This window comes from Coregonus clupeaformis, chromosome 37 (assembly GCF_020615455.1).
Source record: "Coregonus clupeaformis isolate EN_2021a chromosome 37, ASM2061545v1, whole genome shotgun sequence".
Lineage (NCBI taxonomy): Eukaryota > Metazoa > Chordata > Actinopteri > Salmoniformes > Salmonidae > Coregonus > Coregonus clupeaformis.
This window is the reverse complement of record NC_059228.1, coordinates 27,652,675-27,676,524: the sequence shown is the minus strand read 5'-3', so window position 1 is coordinate 27,676,524 and position 23,850 is coordinate 27,652,675. Positions and strand designations below refer to the sequence as shown.

The 23,850-nt window shown below is 41.3% G+C and overlaps 1 protein-coding gene across 1 annotated transcript in view; it reads right to left on the bottom strand.

Moving 5' to 3' along the window:
• The window catches only part of rin2a (Ras and Rab interactor 2a), a 78,074-nt gene extending 58,269 nt beyond the window's left edge, over window positions 1-19,805 (bottom strand). Inside the window, exon 1 of the mRNA XM_045211598.1 lies at window positions 19,504-19,805. The gene's annotated coding sequence lies outside the window, so the exon portion shown is untranslated. The remainder of the gene's footprint in view (window positions 1-19,503) is intronic.
• Window positions 19,806-23,850: the final 4,045 nt, after the last annotated feature.

Genomic DNA, 23,850 nt, shown 5'->3' with positions numbered 1-23,850 from the left:
GATCCCCAGAGATTGGAAAGCTGCCGCGGTCATCTCCCTCTTCAAAGGGGGTGACACTCTAGATCCAAACTGTTACAGACCTATATCCATCCTGCCCTGCCTTTCGAAAGTATTTGAAAGCCAAGTTAACAAACAGATCACCGACCATCTCGAATTCCACCGTACCTTCTCCGCTATGCAATCTGGTTTCCGAGCTGGTCATGGGTGTACCTCAGCCACGCTCAAGGTCCTAAACGATATTATAACCGCGATCGATAAAAGACAGTACTGCGCAGCCATCTTCATCGACCTGGCCAAGGCTTTCGACTCTGTCAACCACCGCATTCTTGTTGGCAGACTAAATAGCCTTGGTTTCTCAAATGACTGCCTCGCCTGGTTCACCAACTACTTCTCAGATATAGTTCAATGTGTCAAATCGGAGGGCCTGTTGTCTGGACCTCTGGCAGTCTATGGGGGTGACACAGGGTTTAATTCTCGGGCAGACTCTATTCTCCGTGTATATCAATGATGTCGCTCTTGCTGCTGGTGACGCTCGGATCCACCTCTATGCGGACGACACCATTTTGTATACATCTGGCCCTTCATTGGACACTGTGTTAACAAACCTCCAAACGAGCTTCAACGCCATACAACACTCCTTCCGTAGCCTCCAACTGCTCTTAAACACTAGTAAAACTAAATGCATGCTCTTCAACCGAATGCTGCTTGCACCCGCCCACCCGACTAGAATCACTACTCTCGACGGGTCTGACCTAGAGTATGTGGACAACTACAAATACCTAGGTGTCTGGTTAGACTGTAAACTCTCCTTCCATACTCACATTAAGCATATCCAATCAAAAGTTAGATCTAGAATCGGCTTCCTATTTCGCAACAAAGTCTCCTTCACTCATGCTGCCAAACATGCCCTCATAAAACTGACTATCCTACCGATCCTTGACTTCGGCGATGTCATTTACAAAATAGCCTCCAACACTCTACTCAGCAAATTGGATGTAGTCTATCACAGTGCCATCCGTCACCAAAGCCCCATATACTACCCACCATTGTGACCTGTACGCTCGTTGGCTGGCCCTCACTACATATTCGTCGCCAAACCCACTGGCTCCAGGTCATCTATAAATCACTGTTAGGCAAATCCCCGTCTTATCTTAGCTCACTGGTCACCATTGCAACACCCACCCGTAGTCTGCGCTCCAGCAGGTATATATCACTGGTCATCCCCAAAGCCAACACCTCCTTTGGCCACCATTCCTTCCAGTTCTCTGCTGCCAATGACTGGAACGAACTGCAAAAATCTCTGAAGCTGGAGACTCTTATCTCCCTCACTAACTTTAAGCATCAGTTGTCAGAGCAGCTTACCGATCACTGCACCTGTACACAGCCATTCTGAAATTAGCCCACCCAACTACCTCATCCCCATATTGTTATTTATTTTGCTAATTTGCACCCCAGTATCTCTATTTGCACATCATCTTTTGCACATCTATCATTCCAGTGTTAATACGAAATTGTAACTATTTTGCACTATGGCCTATTTATTGCCTTACCTCCATAACTTACTACATTTGCACACACTGTATATAGATTTTCTATTGTGTTTTTCTATTGTGTTTTTGACTGTATGTTTTGATTACCCCATATGTAACTCTGTGTTGTTGTTTTTATCGCACTGCTTTGCTTTATCTTGGCCAGGTCGCAGTTGTAAATGAGAACTTGTTCTCAACTGGCTTACCTGGTTAAATAAAGGTTAAATAAAAATAAAACTTGCATAAAAATGTTGGATGGAAACCTGGTTAGGCTAGTGTCAGCCCTGTAGGCTACAATCCAGTACAGCCCAGTACTGTCTAGTTCATACATTCAGCGGTGAGCCTTTTTTTCTTGAGCGGATGGTCGGGGGGCCGGAACATGGTTATAAATAATTTGTACAATGCCAAACAGATACAGTATTTGACAAAAACATAATTATTTCAAACCTTGATTAGATTGGGATACGATCACATACAGTACCTTCAGAAAGTATTCACACCCCTAGACCTTTTCCACATTTTGATGTGTTACAGCCTGAATTTAAAATTGATTAAATTGAGGATTATTTTTTCTTCATTGGCCTACACACCATATCCCATAATGGCAATGTGGAATTATGTTTTTCAGTTGTTTTTTTTAATACAAATGAATTACAAATTAAGAGGTGAAATGTATTCAGTCAATAAGTATTCAACCCCTTTGTTATGGCAAGCCTAAATAAGTTCAGGAGCAAAAATGTGCTTAACACGTCACATAATATGTTGCATGGACTCACTCTGTGTGCATTAATAGTGTTTAACATGATTTTTTTAATGATTACCTAATCTTTGTACCCCACACATACAATTATCTGTAAGGTCCCTCAGTCGAGCAGTGAACTTCAAACACAGATTCAATCACAAAGACCAGGGAGGTTTTCCAATGCCTCGCAAAGGACACCTATTGCTAGATGAAAAAAGAAAGAAAGAAAAAAAGCAGACATTGAATATCCCTTTGAGCATGTTGAAGTTATTAATGACACTTTGGGTGGTGTATCAATACACCCATTCACTACAAAGATACAGGCGTCCTTCTAACTCAGTTGCCGGAGAGGATGTGATTCTTTAACCTTTTTTTTGTTTTTTTGTTTTACTTGTCCCGGGCAAGCGGACATGCGTTAATATCGAGCCCTGTGTCTGTTATTATTGCAGAAGAAAATAATTACATGAGCGCCAGTACCATCATGTTCGTGCCTACTGATTGGTTGCCTTGGTTAGGAGTAAGAACCAGAAGGTTACACTTGCATCTATATTATTGTTTTTGCATCTCAGCCTTCTTGTTTTTTCCTTTTTATGGTTTGAGTGCAAGTATTGAGCTCTATATCCATCAAAACAACTCCTTGCTTGAAGGCAATAAATTGCTGGGTCGTTCCCCCAATTAGGTGCCTTTCACCCTTGGCAGAAAGCGGATGTTTCTGGTTTTCAGGGATACAGTATTTTTGATGTTTCTGGTTGTCAGGGATACAGTATTTTCAACCAAACTTACGTTAAACTCTGCTCAGGCATCTTTCTACGCCTGCTACATTAGGTTTGAGTTGTGTAACTTTTTACATTCTGTCATAAAGTGCCATAAATCAGCCATAAATCCCCTTGTGACAGGGGGAATGTAAGCATGTTGTGTGCAACAGGGAGGGGCAATTGAATGCAAGCTTCACATTTATTTATTTATTGTTAAAACATTTCTAGCCTGTCTATCTATGGGTAACAGGGTTGACTTGTTATGCTAGACCCGCTCAGTTTTCCACCACAAAAACACCAGAAAATGGCCAAAGAGTAAGAGTAGAACCATCTCTTTTATTAGATGTTCAATGTTTATTTGGTTCACGTAACAGGGATGACCTTAAAATGAGGGACAGGTTGTATTTATTTTTTTTACCTTAAAAGAACCACATTATGATTTATTTAATCTTCAGGAATTACTTTTTCATAGCAACAAAATAACTAGGGCTTTACAATGAATGTGAAAACTTTGAGAAATGTTAGGATTAAGTGGGTTACAATCTTCCTAGAAGTCACAGAGGATGCTGAATTTAGGCACTTTAGCAAGTCTTTATTCATATAAAGAATTTGATTTATTGAATTGTAAATGTGGCCTTTATTAAAGGGCACTTCATTTAATATAACAGGCTTTTAAAATTCAATATTTGTGCACAATTTCTACTTAAAATATCAAAGGCACTGATTTCGTGGAACTACCCAAGTAGTATAGGCAAATGGGTGGAATATGCCATTTGAAAAGATAACCGTAAAACAAGCCATTCATATGCTAATGTTAAGGTAGGGCTGGAAAATTAAAGTATCTTTATGTCCATTCTCTATGTGAGAGGGCAGCCTCGTCATAAACCTGCATTTCCTCTGAGCGGACAAGCTTTGATAAGTATTGTGGTTAACTAATCGTAGACGAGTAACCTCCCACCTCTGGGCTGCACCCATCGAGTATAAGACATGACACATCTGAGTCTGTGGACTGTAGTTAGAGGAGCAGACACTCTGAGCTATCCCTCTAAGATTCAAAGACTACTTCTACTTGTATATAATATTCAGGAAGATATGAACACAGGGAACCTGCTAGTCTCTATAGGAGAGGGGAAAACCAACTATTAGCTAAGTAATGAACTGCCATTCTTAGCACACTTCTTAAATTCCTAACCTGTGACTCAAGTTCTACTATGACTTCAACAAAGCTCAACAGTAGTATCGTGTGCTCTCTCAACATGACAACTCTTCAAGATAAGCTTGACCTGTCCGCCTGTGTTTTCTGGAACATCGCTTCAGGGAAAACGTTGTACTTTCTGATTCTTTACATCATTTTTCTCCTCTCTCTGGCGGTTACCAGCTATGTACTCATTCGATTGGTGAGACTTAAAGGATGGCAGCGGTCCTGCACATTGTTTAAGAATGTATTGATCTGTGGTCTTTTGCAAAACTTTGTTATAGCATTCCCTGTGATGTACTCTCTTCTGCTCAGACGTACTGTGATTTTAGGGGGATGGTGCAAGGCACATTCTTTTGTTATGGTTACTGTGTTTTTTAGCTGATGACCAAGGACTTCATGGCAATAGAAAGATGTGTTTATTTGCCACATAATCCACTACCTGAGCATAATGACTCCCAGGCATGTGTGGCTTGCCTTGGGGCTAATCTGGGTGCTGAGTGTCTGCGTTGGCAGTAATCACCTTGTCCTGCTCAACCCACAGGAAGCATTTAACAGAGCCACTGCAGGGCTGCTCTGTGAGCCTAGAATTGTCAGAGCATCTATGAGCTTCAGTGCTGTGGAAATGGTACTGCTCTATGGCCCTCCCACTATAATCATGACTCTTTCAATAACAATCTGCTTCTGTTATGGATGCATGTACATGAAGGCACACAGGGCTGATGTGGCTCTTCAAATCTTGTTTAAAACTGCTTGTACTACTGTAGCCTTCTATTTCTTCATGTTTTCACTGCAGCTGATGCCAATAATCTACAGAGCAACCTGTATACTATTACTAGAGCAAACTATGTCCTTTCACTTGTCCCATCAAGGGTGTATGAAGCATGTTACAAGTATACTGTTTAGCACTGTACAATTGTCTATGTGATCCGTAATGGGGTTGTGCCGATCTGGCCATACTCGTAATCGTATCCGTAAATATACAGTTGATAGTCGGATCGGATAATACTCGTAATCTGAAAAACGTACGTGTTTTAAGATGGCTTAAAAATGTCTGTGCACGTTTATAGAAAGCATAAAAGCTGCAGATCAGGAGTCTACAGTATGAGTGTGTTCTTAAAGCTTGAAGCGGGCAGATTAGTTTGCTGTCACTCGGTCAGAACGTGCTTCTGTTTTTTATCTGTTGTTGTTTAGTCTTTTTCATTAACTTTTCATTTATGTTTTGTCTGTATCCTTGCTTCCACAACACGCTGCCTGTCTCACTAACCCCCGCTTGTGGGGCCACAAGCCCACGAGCCTGTGAGGCCCCCCATCCACCTGGTCAGGGATCCAACCACCAGTCCACCCACTGACCCGCCCACCTGGCTGCTTCCCCTGTGATCAAACCACCATACTCAGGGATCCATCCATTCTCTATTCACTCCGATGTCCTACCGTGAGATCCCTCCACCTTTCCTCCTGGCTGTCACTGGACTCACTGTCACTCTTGCTCTACTGGACTCCATGTTTTACTGTTGTTATATTACATGTATTCCCCCCTCCCCCCATTTCTCTGTTGATGGTTTTATTTATTATAATTATGTTTTTCACTAAGCGTTTATTGTCTTGGCATTTCAGTATAAATATATACAGTTGAAGTCGGAAGTTTACATACACATAGGTTGGAGTCATTAAAACTTGTTTTCCAACCACTCCACAAATGTCTTGTTAACAAACTATAGTTTTGGCAAGTCGGTTAGGACATCTACAGTGGGGGAAAAAAGTATTTAGTCAGCCACCAATTGTGCAAGTTCTCCCACTTAAAAAGATGAGAGAGGCCTGTAATTTTCATCATAGGTACACGTCAACTATGACAGACAAAATGAGAAAAAAAATCCAGAAAATCACATTGTAGGATTTTTAATGAATTTATTTGCAAATTATGGTGGAAAATAAGTATTTGGTCACCTACAAACAAGCAAGATTTCTGGCTCTCACAGACCTGTAACTTCTTCTTTAAGAGGCTCCTCTGTCCTCCACTCGTTACCTGTATTAAATGGCAGCTGTTTGAACTTGTTATCAGCATAAAAGACACCTGTCCACAACCTCAAACAGTCTCACTCCAAACTCCACTATGGCCAAGACCAAAGAGCTGTCAAAGGACATCAGAAACAAAATTGTAGACCTGCACCAGGCTGGAAAGACTGAATCTGCAATAGGTAAGCAGCTTGGTTTGAAGAAATCAACTGTGGGAGCAATTATTAGGAAATGGAAGACATACAAGACCACTGATAATCTCCCTCGATCTGGGGCTCCACGCAAGATCTCACCCCGTGGGGTCAAAATGATCACAAGAACGGTGAGCAAAAATCCCAGAACCACTCGGGGGGACCTAGTGAATCACCTGCAGAGAGCTGGGACCAAAGTAACAAAGCCTACCATCAGTAACACACTACGCCGCCAGGGACTCAAATCCTGCAGTGCCAGACGTGTCCCCCTGCTTAAGCCAGTACATGTCCAGGCCCGTCTGAAGTTTGCTAGAGTGCATTTGGATGATCCAGAAGAGGATTGGGAGAATGTCATATGGTCAGATGAAACCAAAATTGAACTTTTTGGTAAAAACTCAACTCGTCGTGTTTGGAGGACAAAGAATGCTGAGTTGCATCCAAAGAACACCATACCTACTGTGAAGCATGGGGGTGGAAACATCATGCTTTGGGGCTGTTTTTCTGCAAAGGGACCAGGACAACTGATCCGTGTAAAGGAAAGAATGAATGGGGCCATGTATCGTGAGATTTTGAGTGAAAACCTCCTTCCATCAGCAAGGGCATTGAAGATGAAACGTGGCTGGGTCTTTCAGCATGACAATGATCCCAAACACACCGCCCGGGCAACGAAGGAGTGGCTTCGTAAGAAGCATTTCAAGGTCCTGGAATGGCCTAGCCAGTCTCCAGATCTCAACCCCATAGAAAATCTTTGGAGGGAGTTGAAAGTCCGTGTTGCCCAGCGACAGCCCCAAAACATCACTGCTCTAGAGGAGATCTGCATGGAGGTATGGGCCAAAATACCAGCAACAGTGTGTGAAAACCTTGTGAAGACTTACAGAAAACGTTTGACCTGTGTCATTGCCAACAAAGGGTATATAACAAAGTATTGAGAAACTTTTGTTATTGACCAAATACTAATTTTCCACCATTATTTGCAAATAAATTCATTAAAAATCCTACAATGTGATTTTCTGGAATTTTTTTCCTCATTTTGTCTGTCATAGTTGACGTGTACCTATGATGAAAATTACAGGCCTCTCTCATCTTTTTAAGTGGGAGAACTTGCACAATTGGTGGCTGACTAAATACTTTTTTTCCCCACTGTACTTTGTGCATGACACAAGTAATTTTTCCAACAATTGTTTACTGACAGATTATTTCACTTTTAATTCAATGTATCACAATTCCAGTGGGTCAGAAGTTTACATACACTAAGTTGACTGTGCCTTTAAACAGCTTGGAAAATTCCAGAAAATGATGTCATGGCTTTAGAAGCTTCTGATAGGCTAATTGACATCATTTGAGTCAATTGGAGGTGTAGCTGTGGATGTATTTCAAGGCCTACCTTCAAACTCAGTGCCTCTTTGCTTGACATCATGGGAAAATCAAAATAAATCAGCCAAGACCTCAGAAAGAAAATTGTAGATCTCCACAAGTCTGGTTCATCCTTGGGAGCAATTTCCAAACGCCTGAAGGTACCACGTTCATCTGTACAAACAAAAAACACCATGGGACCATGCAGCCGTCATACAGCTCAGGAAGGAGACGCGTTCTGTTTCCTAGAGATAAGCGTACTTTGGTGCGAAAAGTGCAAATCAATCCCAGAACAACAGCAAAGGACCTTGTGAAGATGCTGGAGGAAACAGGTACAAAAGTATCTATATCCACAGTAAAACGAGTCCTATATCGACATAACCTGAAAGGCCGCTCAGCAAGGAAGAAGCCACTGCTCCAAAACTGCCATAAAAAAGCCAGACTACGGTTTGCAACTGCACATGGGGACCAAGATCGTACTTTTTGGAGAAATGTTCTCTGGTCTGATTAAACAAAAATAGAACTGTTTGGCCATAATGACCATTGTTATGTTTGGAGGAAAAAGGGGGATTCTTGCAAGCCGTAGAACACCATCCCAACCGTGAAGCACGGGGTGGCAGCATCATGCTGTCGGGGTACTTTGCTGCAGGAGGGACTGGTGCACTTAACAAAATAGATTACATCATGAGGAAGGAAAATTATGTGGATATATTGAAGCAACATCTCAAGACATCAGTCAGGAAGTTAAAGCTTGGTCGCAAATGGGTCTTCCAAATGGACAATGACCCCAAGCATACTTCCAAAGTTGTGGCAAAATGGCTTAAGGACAACAAAGTCAAGGTATTGGAGTGGCTATCACAAAGCCCTGACCTCAATCCTATAGAAAATGTGTGGGCAGAACTGAAAAAGCGTGTGCGAGCAAGGAGGCCTACAAACCTGACTCAGTTACACCAGCTCTGTCAGGAGGTATGGGCCAAAATTCACCCAACTTATCGTGGGAAGCTTGTGGACGGCTACCGGAAACGTTTGACCCAAGTTAAACAATTTAAAGGCAATGCTACCAAATACTAATTGAGTGAATGTAAACTTCTGACCCACTGGGAATGTGATGAAAGAAATAAAAGCTTAAATAATAAATTCTCTCTACTATTATTCTGACATTTCACATTCTTAAAATAAAGTGGTAATCCTAACTGACCTAAGACAGGGAATTTTTACTAGGATTAAATGTCAGGAATTGTGAAAGACTGAGTTTAAATGTATTCAGCTAAGGTGTATGTAAACTTCCGACTGATATTTTTAAGTAATATTTTCTACAGAAATGCCAAGACAGGATTTTTAAATCAAGAAGTTCATCCTTCAAGAGTATGTCTACCTTCATGGGAAAAGTAAGCCCCACAATTAAAGGGGAGGCCATCATCCCCTTAGTTTTTCTGCCAGTCATAGACCAGTCCCCCTAGGCAGACGGGTTGCCTCCCATAATGTATCCAATGTTCCAGCATACACGTCTGCTGACAATACCAGCGTCGGTTGGACAGTAGGTGGAAATGACACTCGCACAGGAAATCAGTCCATAGCCTTTCAGTTCATGTCCTGCCGTAAACATTAGCCTACCATCGGACACAAAGTCAGCTGTCATGACGCAAGCAAACTACTTACTTGCTAACATTAGCGTTACAAGCTTAAAACATAATTTTTCAGAAGCACAATTCCCCTCCGCATTTTAAGCCCCGACCAATCAAACTCGTGATTTGTTTTGGTGAGTTGTCCGTCTGAAGAGCACCATCCTCGGAACAATTGTTTTCCCCTTTCGAAGCGTCCAAGAGAATCCGACATACTCTCCAGACCTTGTGCTGTTGCTCCAAGGTCAGGGATTTCCAAGTCTAGTCATAACCTAACCTTGAGACAGAACTCAACCAAAGCAGACAGACTCACAGCACAAAAGGAAATGCACACAGTTGGTGCTGTGTTTTTCCTTTATCACTGATATGTATATATTTTTTCATTGCTTTGGTTGAATACTGTCTCAGAATTCTACAACATTAAATCTATAAAATGGGCATTGCATACATTTTAGTAATTTAGCAGACGCTCTTATCCAGAGCGACTTACAGTTAGTGAGTGCATACATATTTTAAAAATGTTTTCATACTGGCCCCCCGTGGGAATCGAACCCACAACCCTGCCGTTGCAAGCGCCATGCTCTACCAACTGAGCTACACAGGGACCATACATGTTAAACATTTGCAAAACATTGTCTTTTGATTATACCTTGTGTTGACTGTACCATTATGTTATGAGCTTATTTGAAATTTTGAAGTAATTGTGACTGAACAAGTTAAATATTTCATGTAAAATGTTTAGGAAGAATAAGACAATGGGATAATCAACATGTTAGAGATGTGTTTGATAATGTGTGTTGGTGCTGTGTCCTTTCTTTATCATTGAGATGTAGAGTGCCTTCAGAAATTATTCACACCCCTTTACTTTTTCCACATTTTGTTGTGTTACAGCCTGAATTTAAAATGGATTGAATTTAGATTTTTTGGTCACTATAACCTTCACACAATACCCCATAATGTCAAAATGGAATACATTTTTCCGCTATTTTAACTAATGAATTAGCTGAAATGTCTTGAGTCAATAAGCTTTCATCAAGGCAAAGTGTGGCTACTTAGAAGAATATAAAATCTAAAATATATTTCGATTTGTTTAACACTTGTTTGGTTAATACATGATTCCATATGTGTTATTTCATAGTTTATGTCTTCACTATTATTCTACAATGTAGAAAATAGTAAAAATAAAGAAAAACCCTTGAATGAGTAGGTGTCCAAAACTTTGACTGGTACTGTGTATATATATATATATATATATATATACACAGTGAGGGGGAAAAAGTATTTGATCCCCTGCTGATTTTGTACGTTTGCCCACTGACAAAGAAATGATCAGTCTATCATTTTTATGGTAGGTTTATTTGAACAGTGAGAGACAAAATAACAACAAAAAAATCCAGAAAAACACATGTCAAAAATGTTATAAATTGATTTGCATTTTAATGAGGGAAATAAGTATTTGACCCCTCTGCAAAACATGACTTAGTACTTGGTGGCAAAACCCTTGTTGGCAATCACAGAGGTCAGACGTTTCTTGTAGTTGGCCACCAGGTTTGCACACATCTCAGGAGGGATTTTGTCCCACTCCTCTTTGCAGATCTTCTCCAAGTCATTAAGGTTTCGAGGCTGACGTTTGGCAACTCAAACCTTCAGCTCCCTCCACATATTTTCTATCGGATTAAGGTCTGGAGACTGGCTAGGCCACTCCAGGACCTTAATGTGCATAGTCTTGAGGCACTCCTTTGTTGCCTTGGCCGTGTGTTTTGGGTCATTGTCATGCTGGAATACCCATCCACGACCCATTTTCAATGCCCTGGCTGAGGGAAGGAGGATCTCACCCAAGATTTGACGGTACATGGCCTCGTCCATCGTTCCTTTGATGCGGTGAAGTTGTCCTGTCCCCTTAGCAGAAAAACACCCCCAAAGCATAATGTTTCCACCTCCATGTTTGACGGTGGGGATGGTGTTCTTGGGGTCATAGGCAGCATTCCTCCTCCTCCAAACACGCACCAACTGTTGTCACCTTCTCACCAAGCTGCTTGGCGATGGTCTTCTAGCCCATTCCAGCCTTGTGTAGGTCTATAGTCTTGTCCCTGACATCCTTGGAGAGCTCTTTGGTCTTGGCCATGGTGGAGAGTTTGGAATCTGATTGATTGATTGCTTCTGTGGACAGGTGTCTTTTATACAGGTAACAAGCTGAGATTAGGAGCACTCCCTTTAAGAGTGTGCTCCTAATCTCAGTTTGTTACCTGTATAAAAGACACCTGGGAGCCAGAAATCTTTCTGATTGAGATGTTCAAATTTTTTGTCCATTTAAAATAACATCAAATTGATCAGAAATACAGTGTAGACATTGTTAATGTTGTAAATGGCTATTGTAGCTGGAAAAAGCAGATTTTTAATGGAATATCTACATAGGCGTATAGAGGCCCATTATCAGCAACCATTAGTCCTGTGTTCCAATGGCACGTTGTGTTTGCTAATCCAAGTTTATCATTTTAAAAGGCTAATTGATCATTAGAAAACCCTTTTGCAATTATGTTAGTACAGCTGAAAACTGTTGTGCTGATTAAAGAAGCAATAAAACTGGCCTTCTTGAGACTAGTTGAGTATCTGGAGCATCAGCAAATGTGGGTTCGATTACAGGCTCAAAATGGCCAGAAACAAATAACTTTCTTCTGAAACTCGTCAGTCTATTCTTGTTCTGAGAAATGAAGGCTATTCCATGCGAGAAATTGCCAAGAAACTGAAGATCTCGTACAACGCTGTGTACTACTCCCTTCACAGAACAGTGCAAACTGGCTCTAACCAGAATAGAAAGAGGAGTGGGAGGCCCCGGTGCACAACTGAGCAAGAGCACAAATACATTAGAGTGTCTAGTTTGAGAAACAGACGCCTCACAGGTCCTCAACTGGCAGCTTCATTAAATAGTACCCGCAAAACACCAGTCTCAACGTCAACAGTGAAGAGGCGACTCCGGGATGCTGACCTTCTAGGCAGAGTTGCAAAGAAAAAGCCATATCTCAGACTGGCCAATAAAAAGAAAAGATGGGCAAAATAACACAGACACCGGACAGAGGAAGTTGGAAAAAAGACTAATCGAAGTTTGAGGTGTTCGGATCACAAAGAAGAACATTTGTGAGACGCAGACCAAATTAAAAGATGCTGGAGGCGTGCTTGATGTCAAGCATGGTGGAGGCAATGTAATGGTCTGGGGGTGCTTTGGTGGTGGTAAAGTGGGAGATTTGTACAGGATAAAAGGGATCTTGAAGAAGGAAGGCTATCACTCCATTTTGCAACGCCATGCAATACCCTGTGGACGGCGCTTGATTGGAGCCAATTTCCTCCTACAACAGGACAATGACCCAAAGCACAGCTCCAAACTATGCAATAACTATTTAGGGAAGAAGCAGTCAGCTGGTATTCTGTCTATAATGGAGTGGCCAGCACAGTCACTGGATCTCAACCCTATTGAGCTGTTGTGGGAGCAGCTTGACCGTATGGTACGTAAGAAGTGCCCATCAAGCCAATCCAACTTGTGGGAGGTGCTTCAGGAAGCATGGAGTGAAATCTCTTCAGATTACCTCAACTAATTGATAACTAGAATGTCAAAGGTCTGCAAGGCTGTAATTGCTGCAAATTGAGGATTCTTTGACGAAAGCAAAGTTTGAAGGACACAATTATTATTTCAATTAAAAATTGTTTTTTCTAACCTTGTCAATGACTACATTTCCTATGCATTTTGCTATATTTCCTATTCAAACTCAGTTAATGTATGTTTTCATGGAAAACAAAGACATTTCTAAGTGACCCCAAACTTTTGAATGGTAGTGTAAATACACTGCTCAAAAAAATAAAGGGAACACTTAAACAACACAATGTAACTCCAAGTCAATCACACTTCTGTGAAATCAAACTGTCCACTTAGGAAGCAACACTGATTGACAATAGATTTCACATGCTGTTGTGCAAATGGAATAGACAACAGGTGGAAATTATAGGCAATTAGCAAGACACCCCCAATAAAGGACTGGTTTTGCAGGTGGTGACCACAGACCACTTCTCAGTTCCTATGCTTCCTGGCTGATGTTTTGGTCACTTTTGAATGCTGGCGGTGCTTTCACTCTAATGGTAGCATGAAACAGAGTCTACAACCCACACAAGTGGCTCAGGTAGTGCAGCTCATCCAGGATGGCACATCAATGCGAGCTGTGGCAAGAAGGTTTGCTGTGTCTGTCAGCGTAGTGTCCAGAGCATGGAGGCGCTACCAGGAGACAGGCCAGTACATCAGGAGACGTGGAGGAGGCCGTAGGAGGGCAATAACCCAGCAGCAGGACTGCTACCTCCACCTTTGTGCAAGGAGGAGCAGGAGGAACACCGCCAGAGCCCTGAAAAATGACCTCCAGCAGGCCACAAATGTGCATGTGTCTGCTCAAACGGTCAGAAACAGACTCCATGAGGGTGGTATGAGGGCCCGACGTCCACAGGTGGGGGTTGTGCTTACAGCCCAACACCGTGCAGGACGTTTGGCATTTGCCAGAGAACACCAAGATTGGCAAATTCGCCACTGGTGCCCTGTGCTCTTCACAGATGAAAGCAGGTTCACACTGAGCACATGTGACAGACGTGACAGAGTCTGGAGACGCCGTGGAGAACGTTCTGCTGCCTGCAACATCCTCCATCATGACCGGTTTGGCGGTGGGTCAGTCATGGTGTGGGGTGGCATTTCTTTGGGGGGCCGCACAGCCCTCCATGTGCTCGCCAGAGGTAGCCTGACTGCCATTAGGTACCGAGATGAGATCCTCAGACCCCTTGTGAGACCATATGCTGGTGCGGTTGGCCCTGGGTTCCTCCTAATGCAAGACAATGCTAGACCACATGTGGCTGGAGTGTGTCAGCAGTTCCTGCAAGAGGAAGGCATTGATGCTATGGACTGGCCCGCCCGTTCCCCAGACCTGAATCCAATTGAGCACATCTGGGACATCATGTCTAGCTCCATCCCCCAACGCCACTTTGCACCACAGACTGTCCAGGAGTTGGCGGATGCTTTAGTCCAGGTCTGGGAGGAGATCCCTCAGGAGACCATCCGCCACCTCATCAGGAGCATGCCCAGGCGTTGTAGGGAGGTCATACAGGCACATGGAGGCCACACACACTACTGAGCCTCATTTTGACTTGTTTTAAGGACATTACATCAAAGTTGGATCAGCCTGTAGTGTGGTTTTCCACTTTAATTTTGAGGGTGACTCCAAATCCAGACCTCCATGGGTTGATAAATTTGATTTCCATTGATCATTTTTGTGTGATTTTGTTGTCAGCACATTCAACTATGTAAAGAAAAAAGTATTTAATAAGATTATTTCATTCATTCAGATCTAGGATGTGTTATTTTAGTGTTCCCTTTATTTTTTTAGCAGTGTGTATATATATATATATATATATATATATATATATATGCGGACCCATGCAGTACCTGAGTGAACACCCGGATGAATACCACTGTGCTACAGCATTAAATCTAAATGATGTACTCTATAAATAAAAACGGAAATAAAGCAACTATGTGGAACTGTTTGATAATTACTGTGTGTTGGAGTGTCAAAGCTTTTAGCCAAATGTGTCTCCCTCAAAAAGTCACATTCAGCCTCTTATCACTTGCCAAAGAGCTCACACACACAATTTTAAAGCAGATGGTGTTTCAATCAAAACACATATTTTGTCTAGTGGTGCGAGCTGTTGAATTTTGGCCACATTAGAAAAATTACAGTAGCGTTATACTATGCTATTTAATTTGGTTATGTTATGTAGAATACTATCATTATGTGATCTTGCAGACATTGTTTCAGCATTGATCTAACTTTCTTAGACGAGCGCCATTCTCTATTCATCACTGAAATTCAACAGAGTAGCTGAACGAGTAGACGCAAGATCTTAGGGTTTTTAGCTATGGGGAATAGCCCTCCCCCCCAGTTCTAAAGTTCTAATGACACTTCCAGCTATCAAAGCATCCCATGTAACACCCTAAAATCTCAGCTCCACACCCAACTCCCTGCACCCCTCTCTTCTCCCCACACCCCAACAACCCACACCACAAACTAATGTGAACAGACTGGTTTTCTTGCTTTGACAGCAACAGATTTCCTGCACTGGCACATCTACAGTAATAGTTGGGGCTAGCAGACAGATGGGTGAGGTGAATGACTACAGGTTTATGAGATGTGAGTGTTGTTATGGCTTGTTATGGTAGGCTTTAAACCAAACTCCTTATGACAGCATTTATGGCTACTATTTTCAGAGGTCGAAGCGTTCTTGCTCTCTCAGGGCTGAATCATAACTTGAGATTCAAGTGTGAAACTCCAACTTCTGACCGAGTCTCCTATAAAGTGTGTGTTTTGTAAAGTATATATCATAGGGTTTCTGTGGTTGGAGCCTCAAGTGATGACAAACACACTTCTCTATTTGTGATCTGCACGCAATCACAGCAGACTGCTGGGGGGAAAAAACTGCTAGACAAAGGAAAGAAAACTACAGCCAGTTACAACATGGTAATAAGGAGAAATACTGCCTTAGAGGCACACTCAGCCCCATATTACCCTCTATCAGGCTGAGTGTGCCTTTTTATGTGGCCTGTTTTGGGGAGCAGATAACCATTAATAACTGGTCCAGGGGCAGACATTTGTCAGAATGTTATAGGGCAACAGTGCTACAGTGACAGGAACAATGTGTAGAGACAGCTGGCTATGCCATGCAGTTGGGCAATTCCACAGTAACAGAATTACACTGAGACTCAAATGTTTCACTAGAATGCCATAAATGGCACATATTAAACATGCAATATACCTTGACAACCGTTACATGATCACATTGCATTAGATCATGCCACCATCATCATTCAATTACTAGGGAAATACAGCTTATTTATGTACATCTACAGACCAATTCTCTATTCCACATAGAATGTATTCTATGCATGCATTCCAATATTTCATACGTTGTGTAGTTTGCCTTGCCTTTGGCCAACTGAGGAAACCCAAGAGCACACACTTTGACTCCCACAATCTGCTCCTAAACTACACTGTAACCTTAACAACACATGATTTAAAACAAATTGCCCATGCAGGGAGCTTTGAACACAGGGAACCTGCTAGTCTCTAAAGGAGAGAGGGGAAAACAAACTATTTGCTAAGTCCTGAACTGCCAGTCTTAGCACACTTCTTAAATTCCTAACCTGTGACTAAAGTTCTACGAAACAACACCAGTCTGTTTTCCCCCCAAAGCTAAGCTTAAGCATATTAACAGATTTTAGAGCAGACTGGAAAACTGGCGCCTTGGCAAGTATGTAATTGGCAAAAAAAGGTCACTCTTTTGCAGAGAAAGTGAGAGGTTTGAGATGATCATGGCAAAATAATGAAAACAGGTTTTCAATCTAGTTTGGAAATCTATAGGGTGACAGCTACCAACTAAATATTTATTTATTTATCAGAAACTGGAATGGTTGAACACTAGAACAGAAGTAATCTCTGTAAAAGTTGAACCGCTCCTTAGATCACACACTCAACTGAAGGTTTATCTGTGACTGCCTCTTATGACTCACCCAGCTGAACAGAAAGCTAACTTCCCAGTACTGAGTCACAATGAGCTTTGTTGCACCTGTACAACTCCTTTGTATTCTCCATACTTTCTCTGAATTCACAGGGTGAAATAACACACCGCTGATCACTTAAGGGCAATTTAGAGGGTGATGAGAGCATAAATTGGGAGAAGTACACACAATTTCTATATTCTATTTATGTGATTAGTAAAAGTTCGTTATAGCTTTCTTAGGCCTATGTCTTCATATATCTTATCAGGCCCACTACAGTAGGCTAACTTCAATATTTCAATGTAGTTTACACTTGTTCATTGCAGCACACCTTGCTTTCCACCTTAAACAATATTCCCCTGTTGCCTTGCTTGGCAAGCATTTTGAACTTTGCTCAGGGCCTATACTATAGCACACAGTCATGACAGTCCGTACTCCTAGAGTGAATTGCACAGCATTGCAAACTTCTTCATATTGTATTGTGTTACAAAGTGTGATTCAAATAGATTTGATTGTCATTTTTTGTCAACAATCTACAGAAGATACTCTGTAATGTCAGAGTGGAAGAAAAAATCTAAGATTCATAAAACATATCTACAATATAGTAGTTGCATAAGTATTCAGCTCCTTGAGTCAATACATGTTAGAAACACCTTTGGTATCGATTACAGCTGTGAGTGTTCTTGGGTAAGTCTATAAGAGCTTGGCACACCTGGATTGTGTAATATTTGCCCATTACTCTTTAAAAAAAATGTCTAGCTCTGTCAAGATGTTGGGGAACATGGTTAGAAAACCATTTTCATGTCTTGCCATAGATTTTCAAGCAGATTTAAGTCAAAACTGTAACCTGGCCACTCAGGAACATTCACTGTCTTCTTGGTAAGCAACTCCAGTGTAGATTTGGATTTATGTTGTAAGTTATTGTCCCAGTCTCTGGTGTAAAGCTGATGCAGGTTTTCTTCTAGGATTGTGCCTGTGTTTAGCTCCATCCCGTTTCTTTTTATCCTGAAAAACTCTCCAGTATTTGTCGATCTCAAACATGCTTAAAAAAATAGGGAGGCAGTGATGTGTTGTGTTGGATTTGCCCCAAACATAAGGCTTTGCATTTAGGCCAAAACGTGTATTCATTTGCTGTGTTTGTTTGCAGTATTACTTTAGTGCCGTGGTGCATACAAGATGCATGTTTTGGATATATATATATATATATTTTTTTTTTTAATATATTTGTATTGTTCTTTTCACTCTGTCATTTAGGTCATTATTGTGGAGTCACTACAATTTTGTTGATCCATCACAGCCATTGAAATCACCAATGGCCTGATGGTAACATCCCTGAGCAGTTTCATTCCTGTCCTGCAGCTCAGTTCAGAAGGATGACTGTATCTTTGATGTGGCTGGGTGGTTTAATCCACATCCACAGCATAATTATTAACTTGACCATGCTTAAAGATATATTAAATGTCTGATTTGTTATTGTTACCCATCTACCAATCACTGCCCTTCTTTATGAGGCTTTCGACAAGCTCCCTGGTCTTTGTAGTCAAATCTGTGCTTGAAATTCAATACTTGACTGAGGGACCTTACAGATGTTGTATGTATGGGGGACAGAGGAAGGCTTAGTCATTAAAAAATAATGTCAACCATGTCAGTAATTATATATTTTTTAAATATAATTTTAAATAATTTTCCTTACACTTTTACATTTGAGTATTTTGTGTAGATTGTTGACAATTAAAACCATTTTAATTCCACTTTGTAACACAATAAAATGTGAAGAAATCCAAGGGGTCTGAATGCTTTTGCAAGGCACTGTAAGTGAGCAAATGAAGTTGGCCACTGTTCAATTTACACTTACAATATCTCTATCCCTGACTGAAGTGTCTCAGCCCTCTCTACATTGTATCTCTCTATCTAGGCTAACACAGCGGGCATTGTCTCTCTCCCCCCCACAGGATCTAGGGGCCCCAGCCCCAAGATAGCACCAGATAGCATATAAACTTGTCATAATCCATTGCAATATTGTTCCGAATTACAGGAAATTAGCTTTAAAATTGCAAAATTATATCTCAGCCTCATTGCAAAATGTGTAGAATAGCAGGAAATTAGTTTTTAAAATAGCATTAGTTATAAATTGGGGGGGGTGGCTCAGCTCGCGAAACTGCGCAACGCCGCTGCCTACAGCTTCCACAAACCATGTTTTATATGTAAAATATATAAACACACTTTCACGCCATTTCGCAAGTGTCTCGAGCGACAAGTGTAGCTTAGTACAGTGGCGGAGGCTATATTCAGTTTCCATTCACTCAGAGAGGAATAAGTGGGGGAGGATTTTCGGGGACAATACTTTTGTAGGTTAAAATAACTGGCAAACATAAATACAGTAGGTACAGTAGGGCCTATTACTTTCAAAACATGCACTTTTAGACTGACGGCCAGGCTTGCTAGCATGGAAATTGAGAAATAAGATGAGAAAATACGTTTTGTTAGCTGAACCCTATTTGTCAACACACTGAAAACTTACCTCTTTCATAGGTGCCCAGTCGGCAGAATGTAGCTCCTAAACCGACAACCCTGATGTATGTAGGCCTATATAATTGCCTATCATTATGAAGTAAAATTGTTTATATATTTCTGTGTCATTGAAATGACGGCGTAGTTAATCGTAGAAAGTTGGCCTCCGCTCCTTTCCCGAGTCGGCTCCGTCCAAGATTTGCACTAGTGCCTTTCCATTTTCTTTCCTTCCTCCACCGCGCATGCGACCTCTACAGGCAACACCGTCTGGAGAACAAAACAAAAGGTTATCGGAGTGGCTGGATAAGGAGCTTTTTGTATCCCAATTTGCAAAAGCTAAAAAAACTGACATTTCTGCGCATGTGCAGTTTTTTTTTTTACGTTGCTGCTGTGCTTAGTGCTCCGCTGCGGGTCCCTCCTACATGATTGCCTTTGTCTGAACACAAAACGTGATGTTGTACAAAGCTGTTCGAGCTATTGCATTCCCTCAGTAGGCTATTAAGCATAAGTGCGAATTCCTACAAACTTCATGTTGTACACAAAACTGTTTTTAGATATTGCATTCCATGTCTCAGTAAGCATAAGCACGATTTTACGTTATTTTTTCAGGACGGGAGTAAGCTATTTACATGTTTTACACAAAATACATAATCGACATGTTCGTTTAAACTTTGTGGTCAGTATTGTAAACATAAGAACGATACAAACAGACAGTCTATTGATTTCATGTTCTTAGCTGCTGTGTTACAGCTATTTACTCTCGCCATGATATCAGCGTATATGGCATAACTATGGCACGGGGGTACGATAACTACGATATGTCAACAACTATAAAGATTAGCCTAAATCTGACAAAACGCTGATTGTTTTTGCTCCGTCTAAGGACTGTGTTCTGCTTGTGCAACTGCAATATCCGTTACAACAAACAGACAGAGAAGGTTGTAACTTTAATAATATATTGAACAAAAATATAAACGCAACATGTAAAGTGTTGGTCCCGTGTTTCATGAGCTGAAATAAAAGATCCCAGAAATGTTCCATATGCACAAAAAGCTTATTTCTCAAAAATGTTGTGCACAAATTTGTTTACATCCATATTAGTGAGCATTTCTCCTTTGCCAAGATAGTCCATCCACCTGGCAGGTGTGGCATATCAAGAAGCGGATTATTACCCAGGTGCACCTTGTGCTGGGGACAGTAAAAGGCCACTCTAAAATGTAATAATAATAATAATTTAATGTTCATTTCTCTAGCATCCATCATTCCTTCAATTCTGACCAGCTTTCCAGTCCCTGCCGATGAAAAACATCCCCACAGCATGATGCTGCCACCACCATGCTTCACTGTGGGGATGATGTTCTCGGGGTGATGAGAGGTGTTGGATTTGCGCCAGACATAGCATTTTCCTTGATGGCCAAAAATATCAATTTTAGTCTCATCTGATCAGAATACTTTCTTCCAAATATTTGGGGAGTCTCCCACATGCATTTTGGTGAACACCAAACGTATTTGCTTACTTTTTTCTTTAAGAAATTGCTTTTTTCTGGCCATTCTTCCGTAAAGCCCAGCTCTGTGGAGTGTACGGCTTAAAGTGGTCCTATGGACAGATACTCCAATCTCCGCTGTGGAGCTTTGCAGCTCCTTCAGGGTTACCTTTGGTCTCTTTGTTGCCTCTCTGATTAATGCCCTCCTTGCCTGGTCCGTGAGTTTTGGTGGGCGGCCCTCTCTTGGCAGGTTTGTTGTGGTGCCATATTCTTTCCACTTTTTGTAATGGATGTAATGGTGCTCCGTGGGATGTTCAAAGTTTCTGATATTTTTTTATAACCCAAACCTGATCTGTACTTCTCCACAACTTTGTCCCTGACCTGTTTGGAGAGCTCCTTGGTCTTCATGGTGCCGCTTGCTTGGCGGTGCCCCTTGCTTAGTGGTGTTGCAGACTCTGGGGCCTTTCAGAACAGGTGTAAATATACTGAGATCATGTGACAGATCATGTGACACTTAGATTGCACACAGGTGGACTTTATTTAACTAATTATGTGACTTCTGAAGGTAATTGGTTGCACCAGATCTTATTTAGGGGCTTCATAGCAAAGGGGGTGAACACATAAATATCACAATATCTCAGATCCACCTCTACGCAGACGACACCATTTTGTATACATCTGGCCCTTCATTGGACACTGTGTTAACAAACCTCCAAACGAGCTTCAATTCCATACAACACTCCTTCAGTAGCCTCCAACTGCTCTTAAACACTAGTAAAACTAAATGCATGCTCTTCAACCGAACGCTGCTCGCACCCGCCCACCCGACTAGAATCACTACTCTCGACGGGTCTGACCTAGAGTATGTGGACAACTACAAATATCTAGGTGTCTGGTTAGACTGTAAACTCTCCTTCCAGACTCACATTAAGAATCTCCAATCCAAAGTTAAATCTAGAATCGGTTTCCTATTTCGCAACAAAGCCTCCTTCACTCATGCTGCCAAACATGCCCTCGTAAAACGGACTATCCTACCGATCCTTGACTTCGGCGATGTCATTTACAAAATAGCCTCCAACACTCTACTCAGCAAATTGGATGTAGTCTATCACAGTGCCATCCGTTTTGTCTCCAAAGCCCCATATAATACCCACCACTGTGACCTGTACGCTCTTGTTGGCTGGTCCTCACTACATATTCGTCGCCAAACCCACTGGCTCCAGGCCATCTATAAATCACTGCTAGGCAAATCCCCGCCTTATCTTAGCTCATTGGTCACCATAGCAACACCCACCCGTAGTCTGCGCTCCAGCGGGTATATCTCACTGGTCATCCCCAAAGCCAACACCTCCTTTGGCCGCAATTCCTTCCAGTTCTCTGCTGCCAATGACTGGAACAAATTGCAAAAATCTCTGAAGCTGGAGACACTTATCTCCCTCACTAACTTTAAGCATCAGTTGTCAGAGCACCTTACCGATCACTGCACCTGTACACAGCCCATCTGAAATTAGCCCGCCCAACTACCTCATCCCTATATTGTTATTTATTTTGCTCATTTGTACCCCAGTATCTCTATTTGCACATCATCTCTTGCACATCTATCATTCCAGTGTTAATACTAATTGTAATTATTTTGCACTATAGCCTATTTTATTGCCTTACCTCCATAACTTGCTAAATTTGCACACACTGTATATTATATGTATTTCTGTTGTATTTTTGACTTTGTTTTGTTTTACCCCATATGTAACTCTGTGTTGTTGTTTTTATCGCACTGCTTTGCTTTATCTTGGCCAGGTCGCAGTTGTAAATGAGAACTTGTTCTCAACTGGTTTACCTGGTTAAATAAAGGTGAAATAAATAAAAATAAAAATAAATATGCACGCACCACTTTTCCGTTATTAATTTTTTCGAATTTTTGAAACACGTTTTTATTTTATTTTTTCACTTCAGCAATTTGGACTATTTTGTGTATATCCATTACATCAAATCCAAATAAAAATAAAAATCAATTTGAATTACAGATTGTAATGCAACAAAATAGGAAAAACGCCAAGGGGATGAATACTTTTGCAAGGCACTGTATAAGTGACAACGAACACAATTGCATTTTATCGCTGGCAATTTGAATGTACAGAAATACTGTGACGAGATTCTGAGGCCCATTGTGAGACCCATTTTTTTAAATGTATCTGTGATCAACAGATGCATATCTATATTCCCAGTCATGTGAAAACTCCATATCGTAGCATACCTCAGTTATCCATAACATACCTCAGTGAACCGTCGGCATGGCCAAAGTTTAATCCCTTTTGCCTTTAACGTCACGTGTCTTCGTCTGGAATTGCGGTTTTGACTAGATGGAATACATACCGTTTTTGTCAGATTATTTTACTTTTCGTAGCATGTTAGGATAATTCGGTTAAGGTTAGCTAAAATGCACAAAAAAAGCAAACATTTGACTTTAATTTGACAAAAGCTGTATCTATTCTAGCCATGACCTGGAATTACTTAGGCAGGGGTACTTCATATTTTATACCTCAATCTCACAGAGATGAAGAAGAAGAGAGAGGCCCAACTCAGCGGAAAATTGCTTTTTTGTTGTTGTTTCGCCCACCAAGCAAGGCGTTTTTGTATGGAAGTCAATGAGAGAATGTCGAATATGGTCAGCAAAAAAAATTGATGCCTTATTTGCTACGTGAGGTTTATTTCATCGAATAGAAGTTTCGCAATGCTTAAGTTGTTACAAGTGTGCTGAAATAAGTAGGGCACGTGACATCCCTTTAAATGTTAAATGTAAATCCCTGCAACTTTGAGAAAAAACACTATATCGAAGCTGTCTCAAGAGGTTTATGCATATTCATGGCATGAGG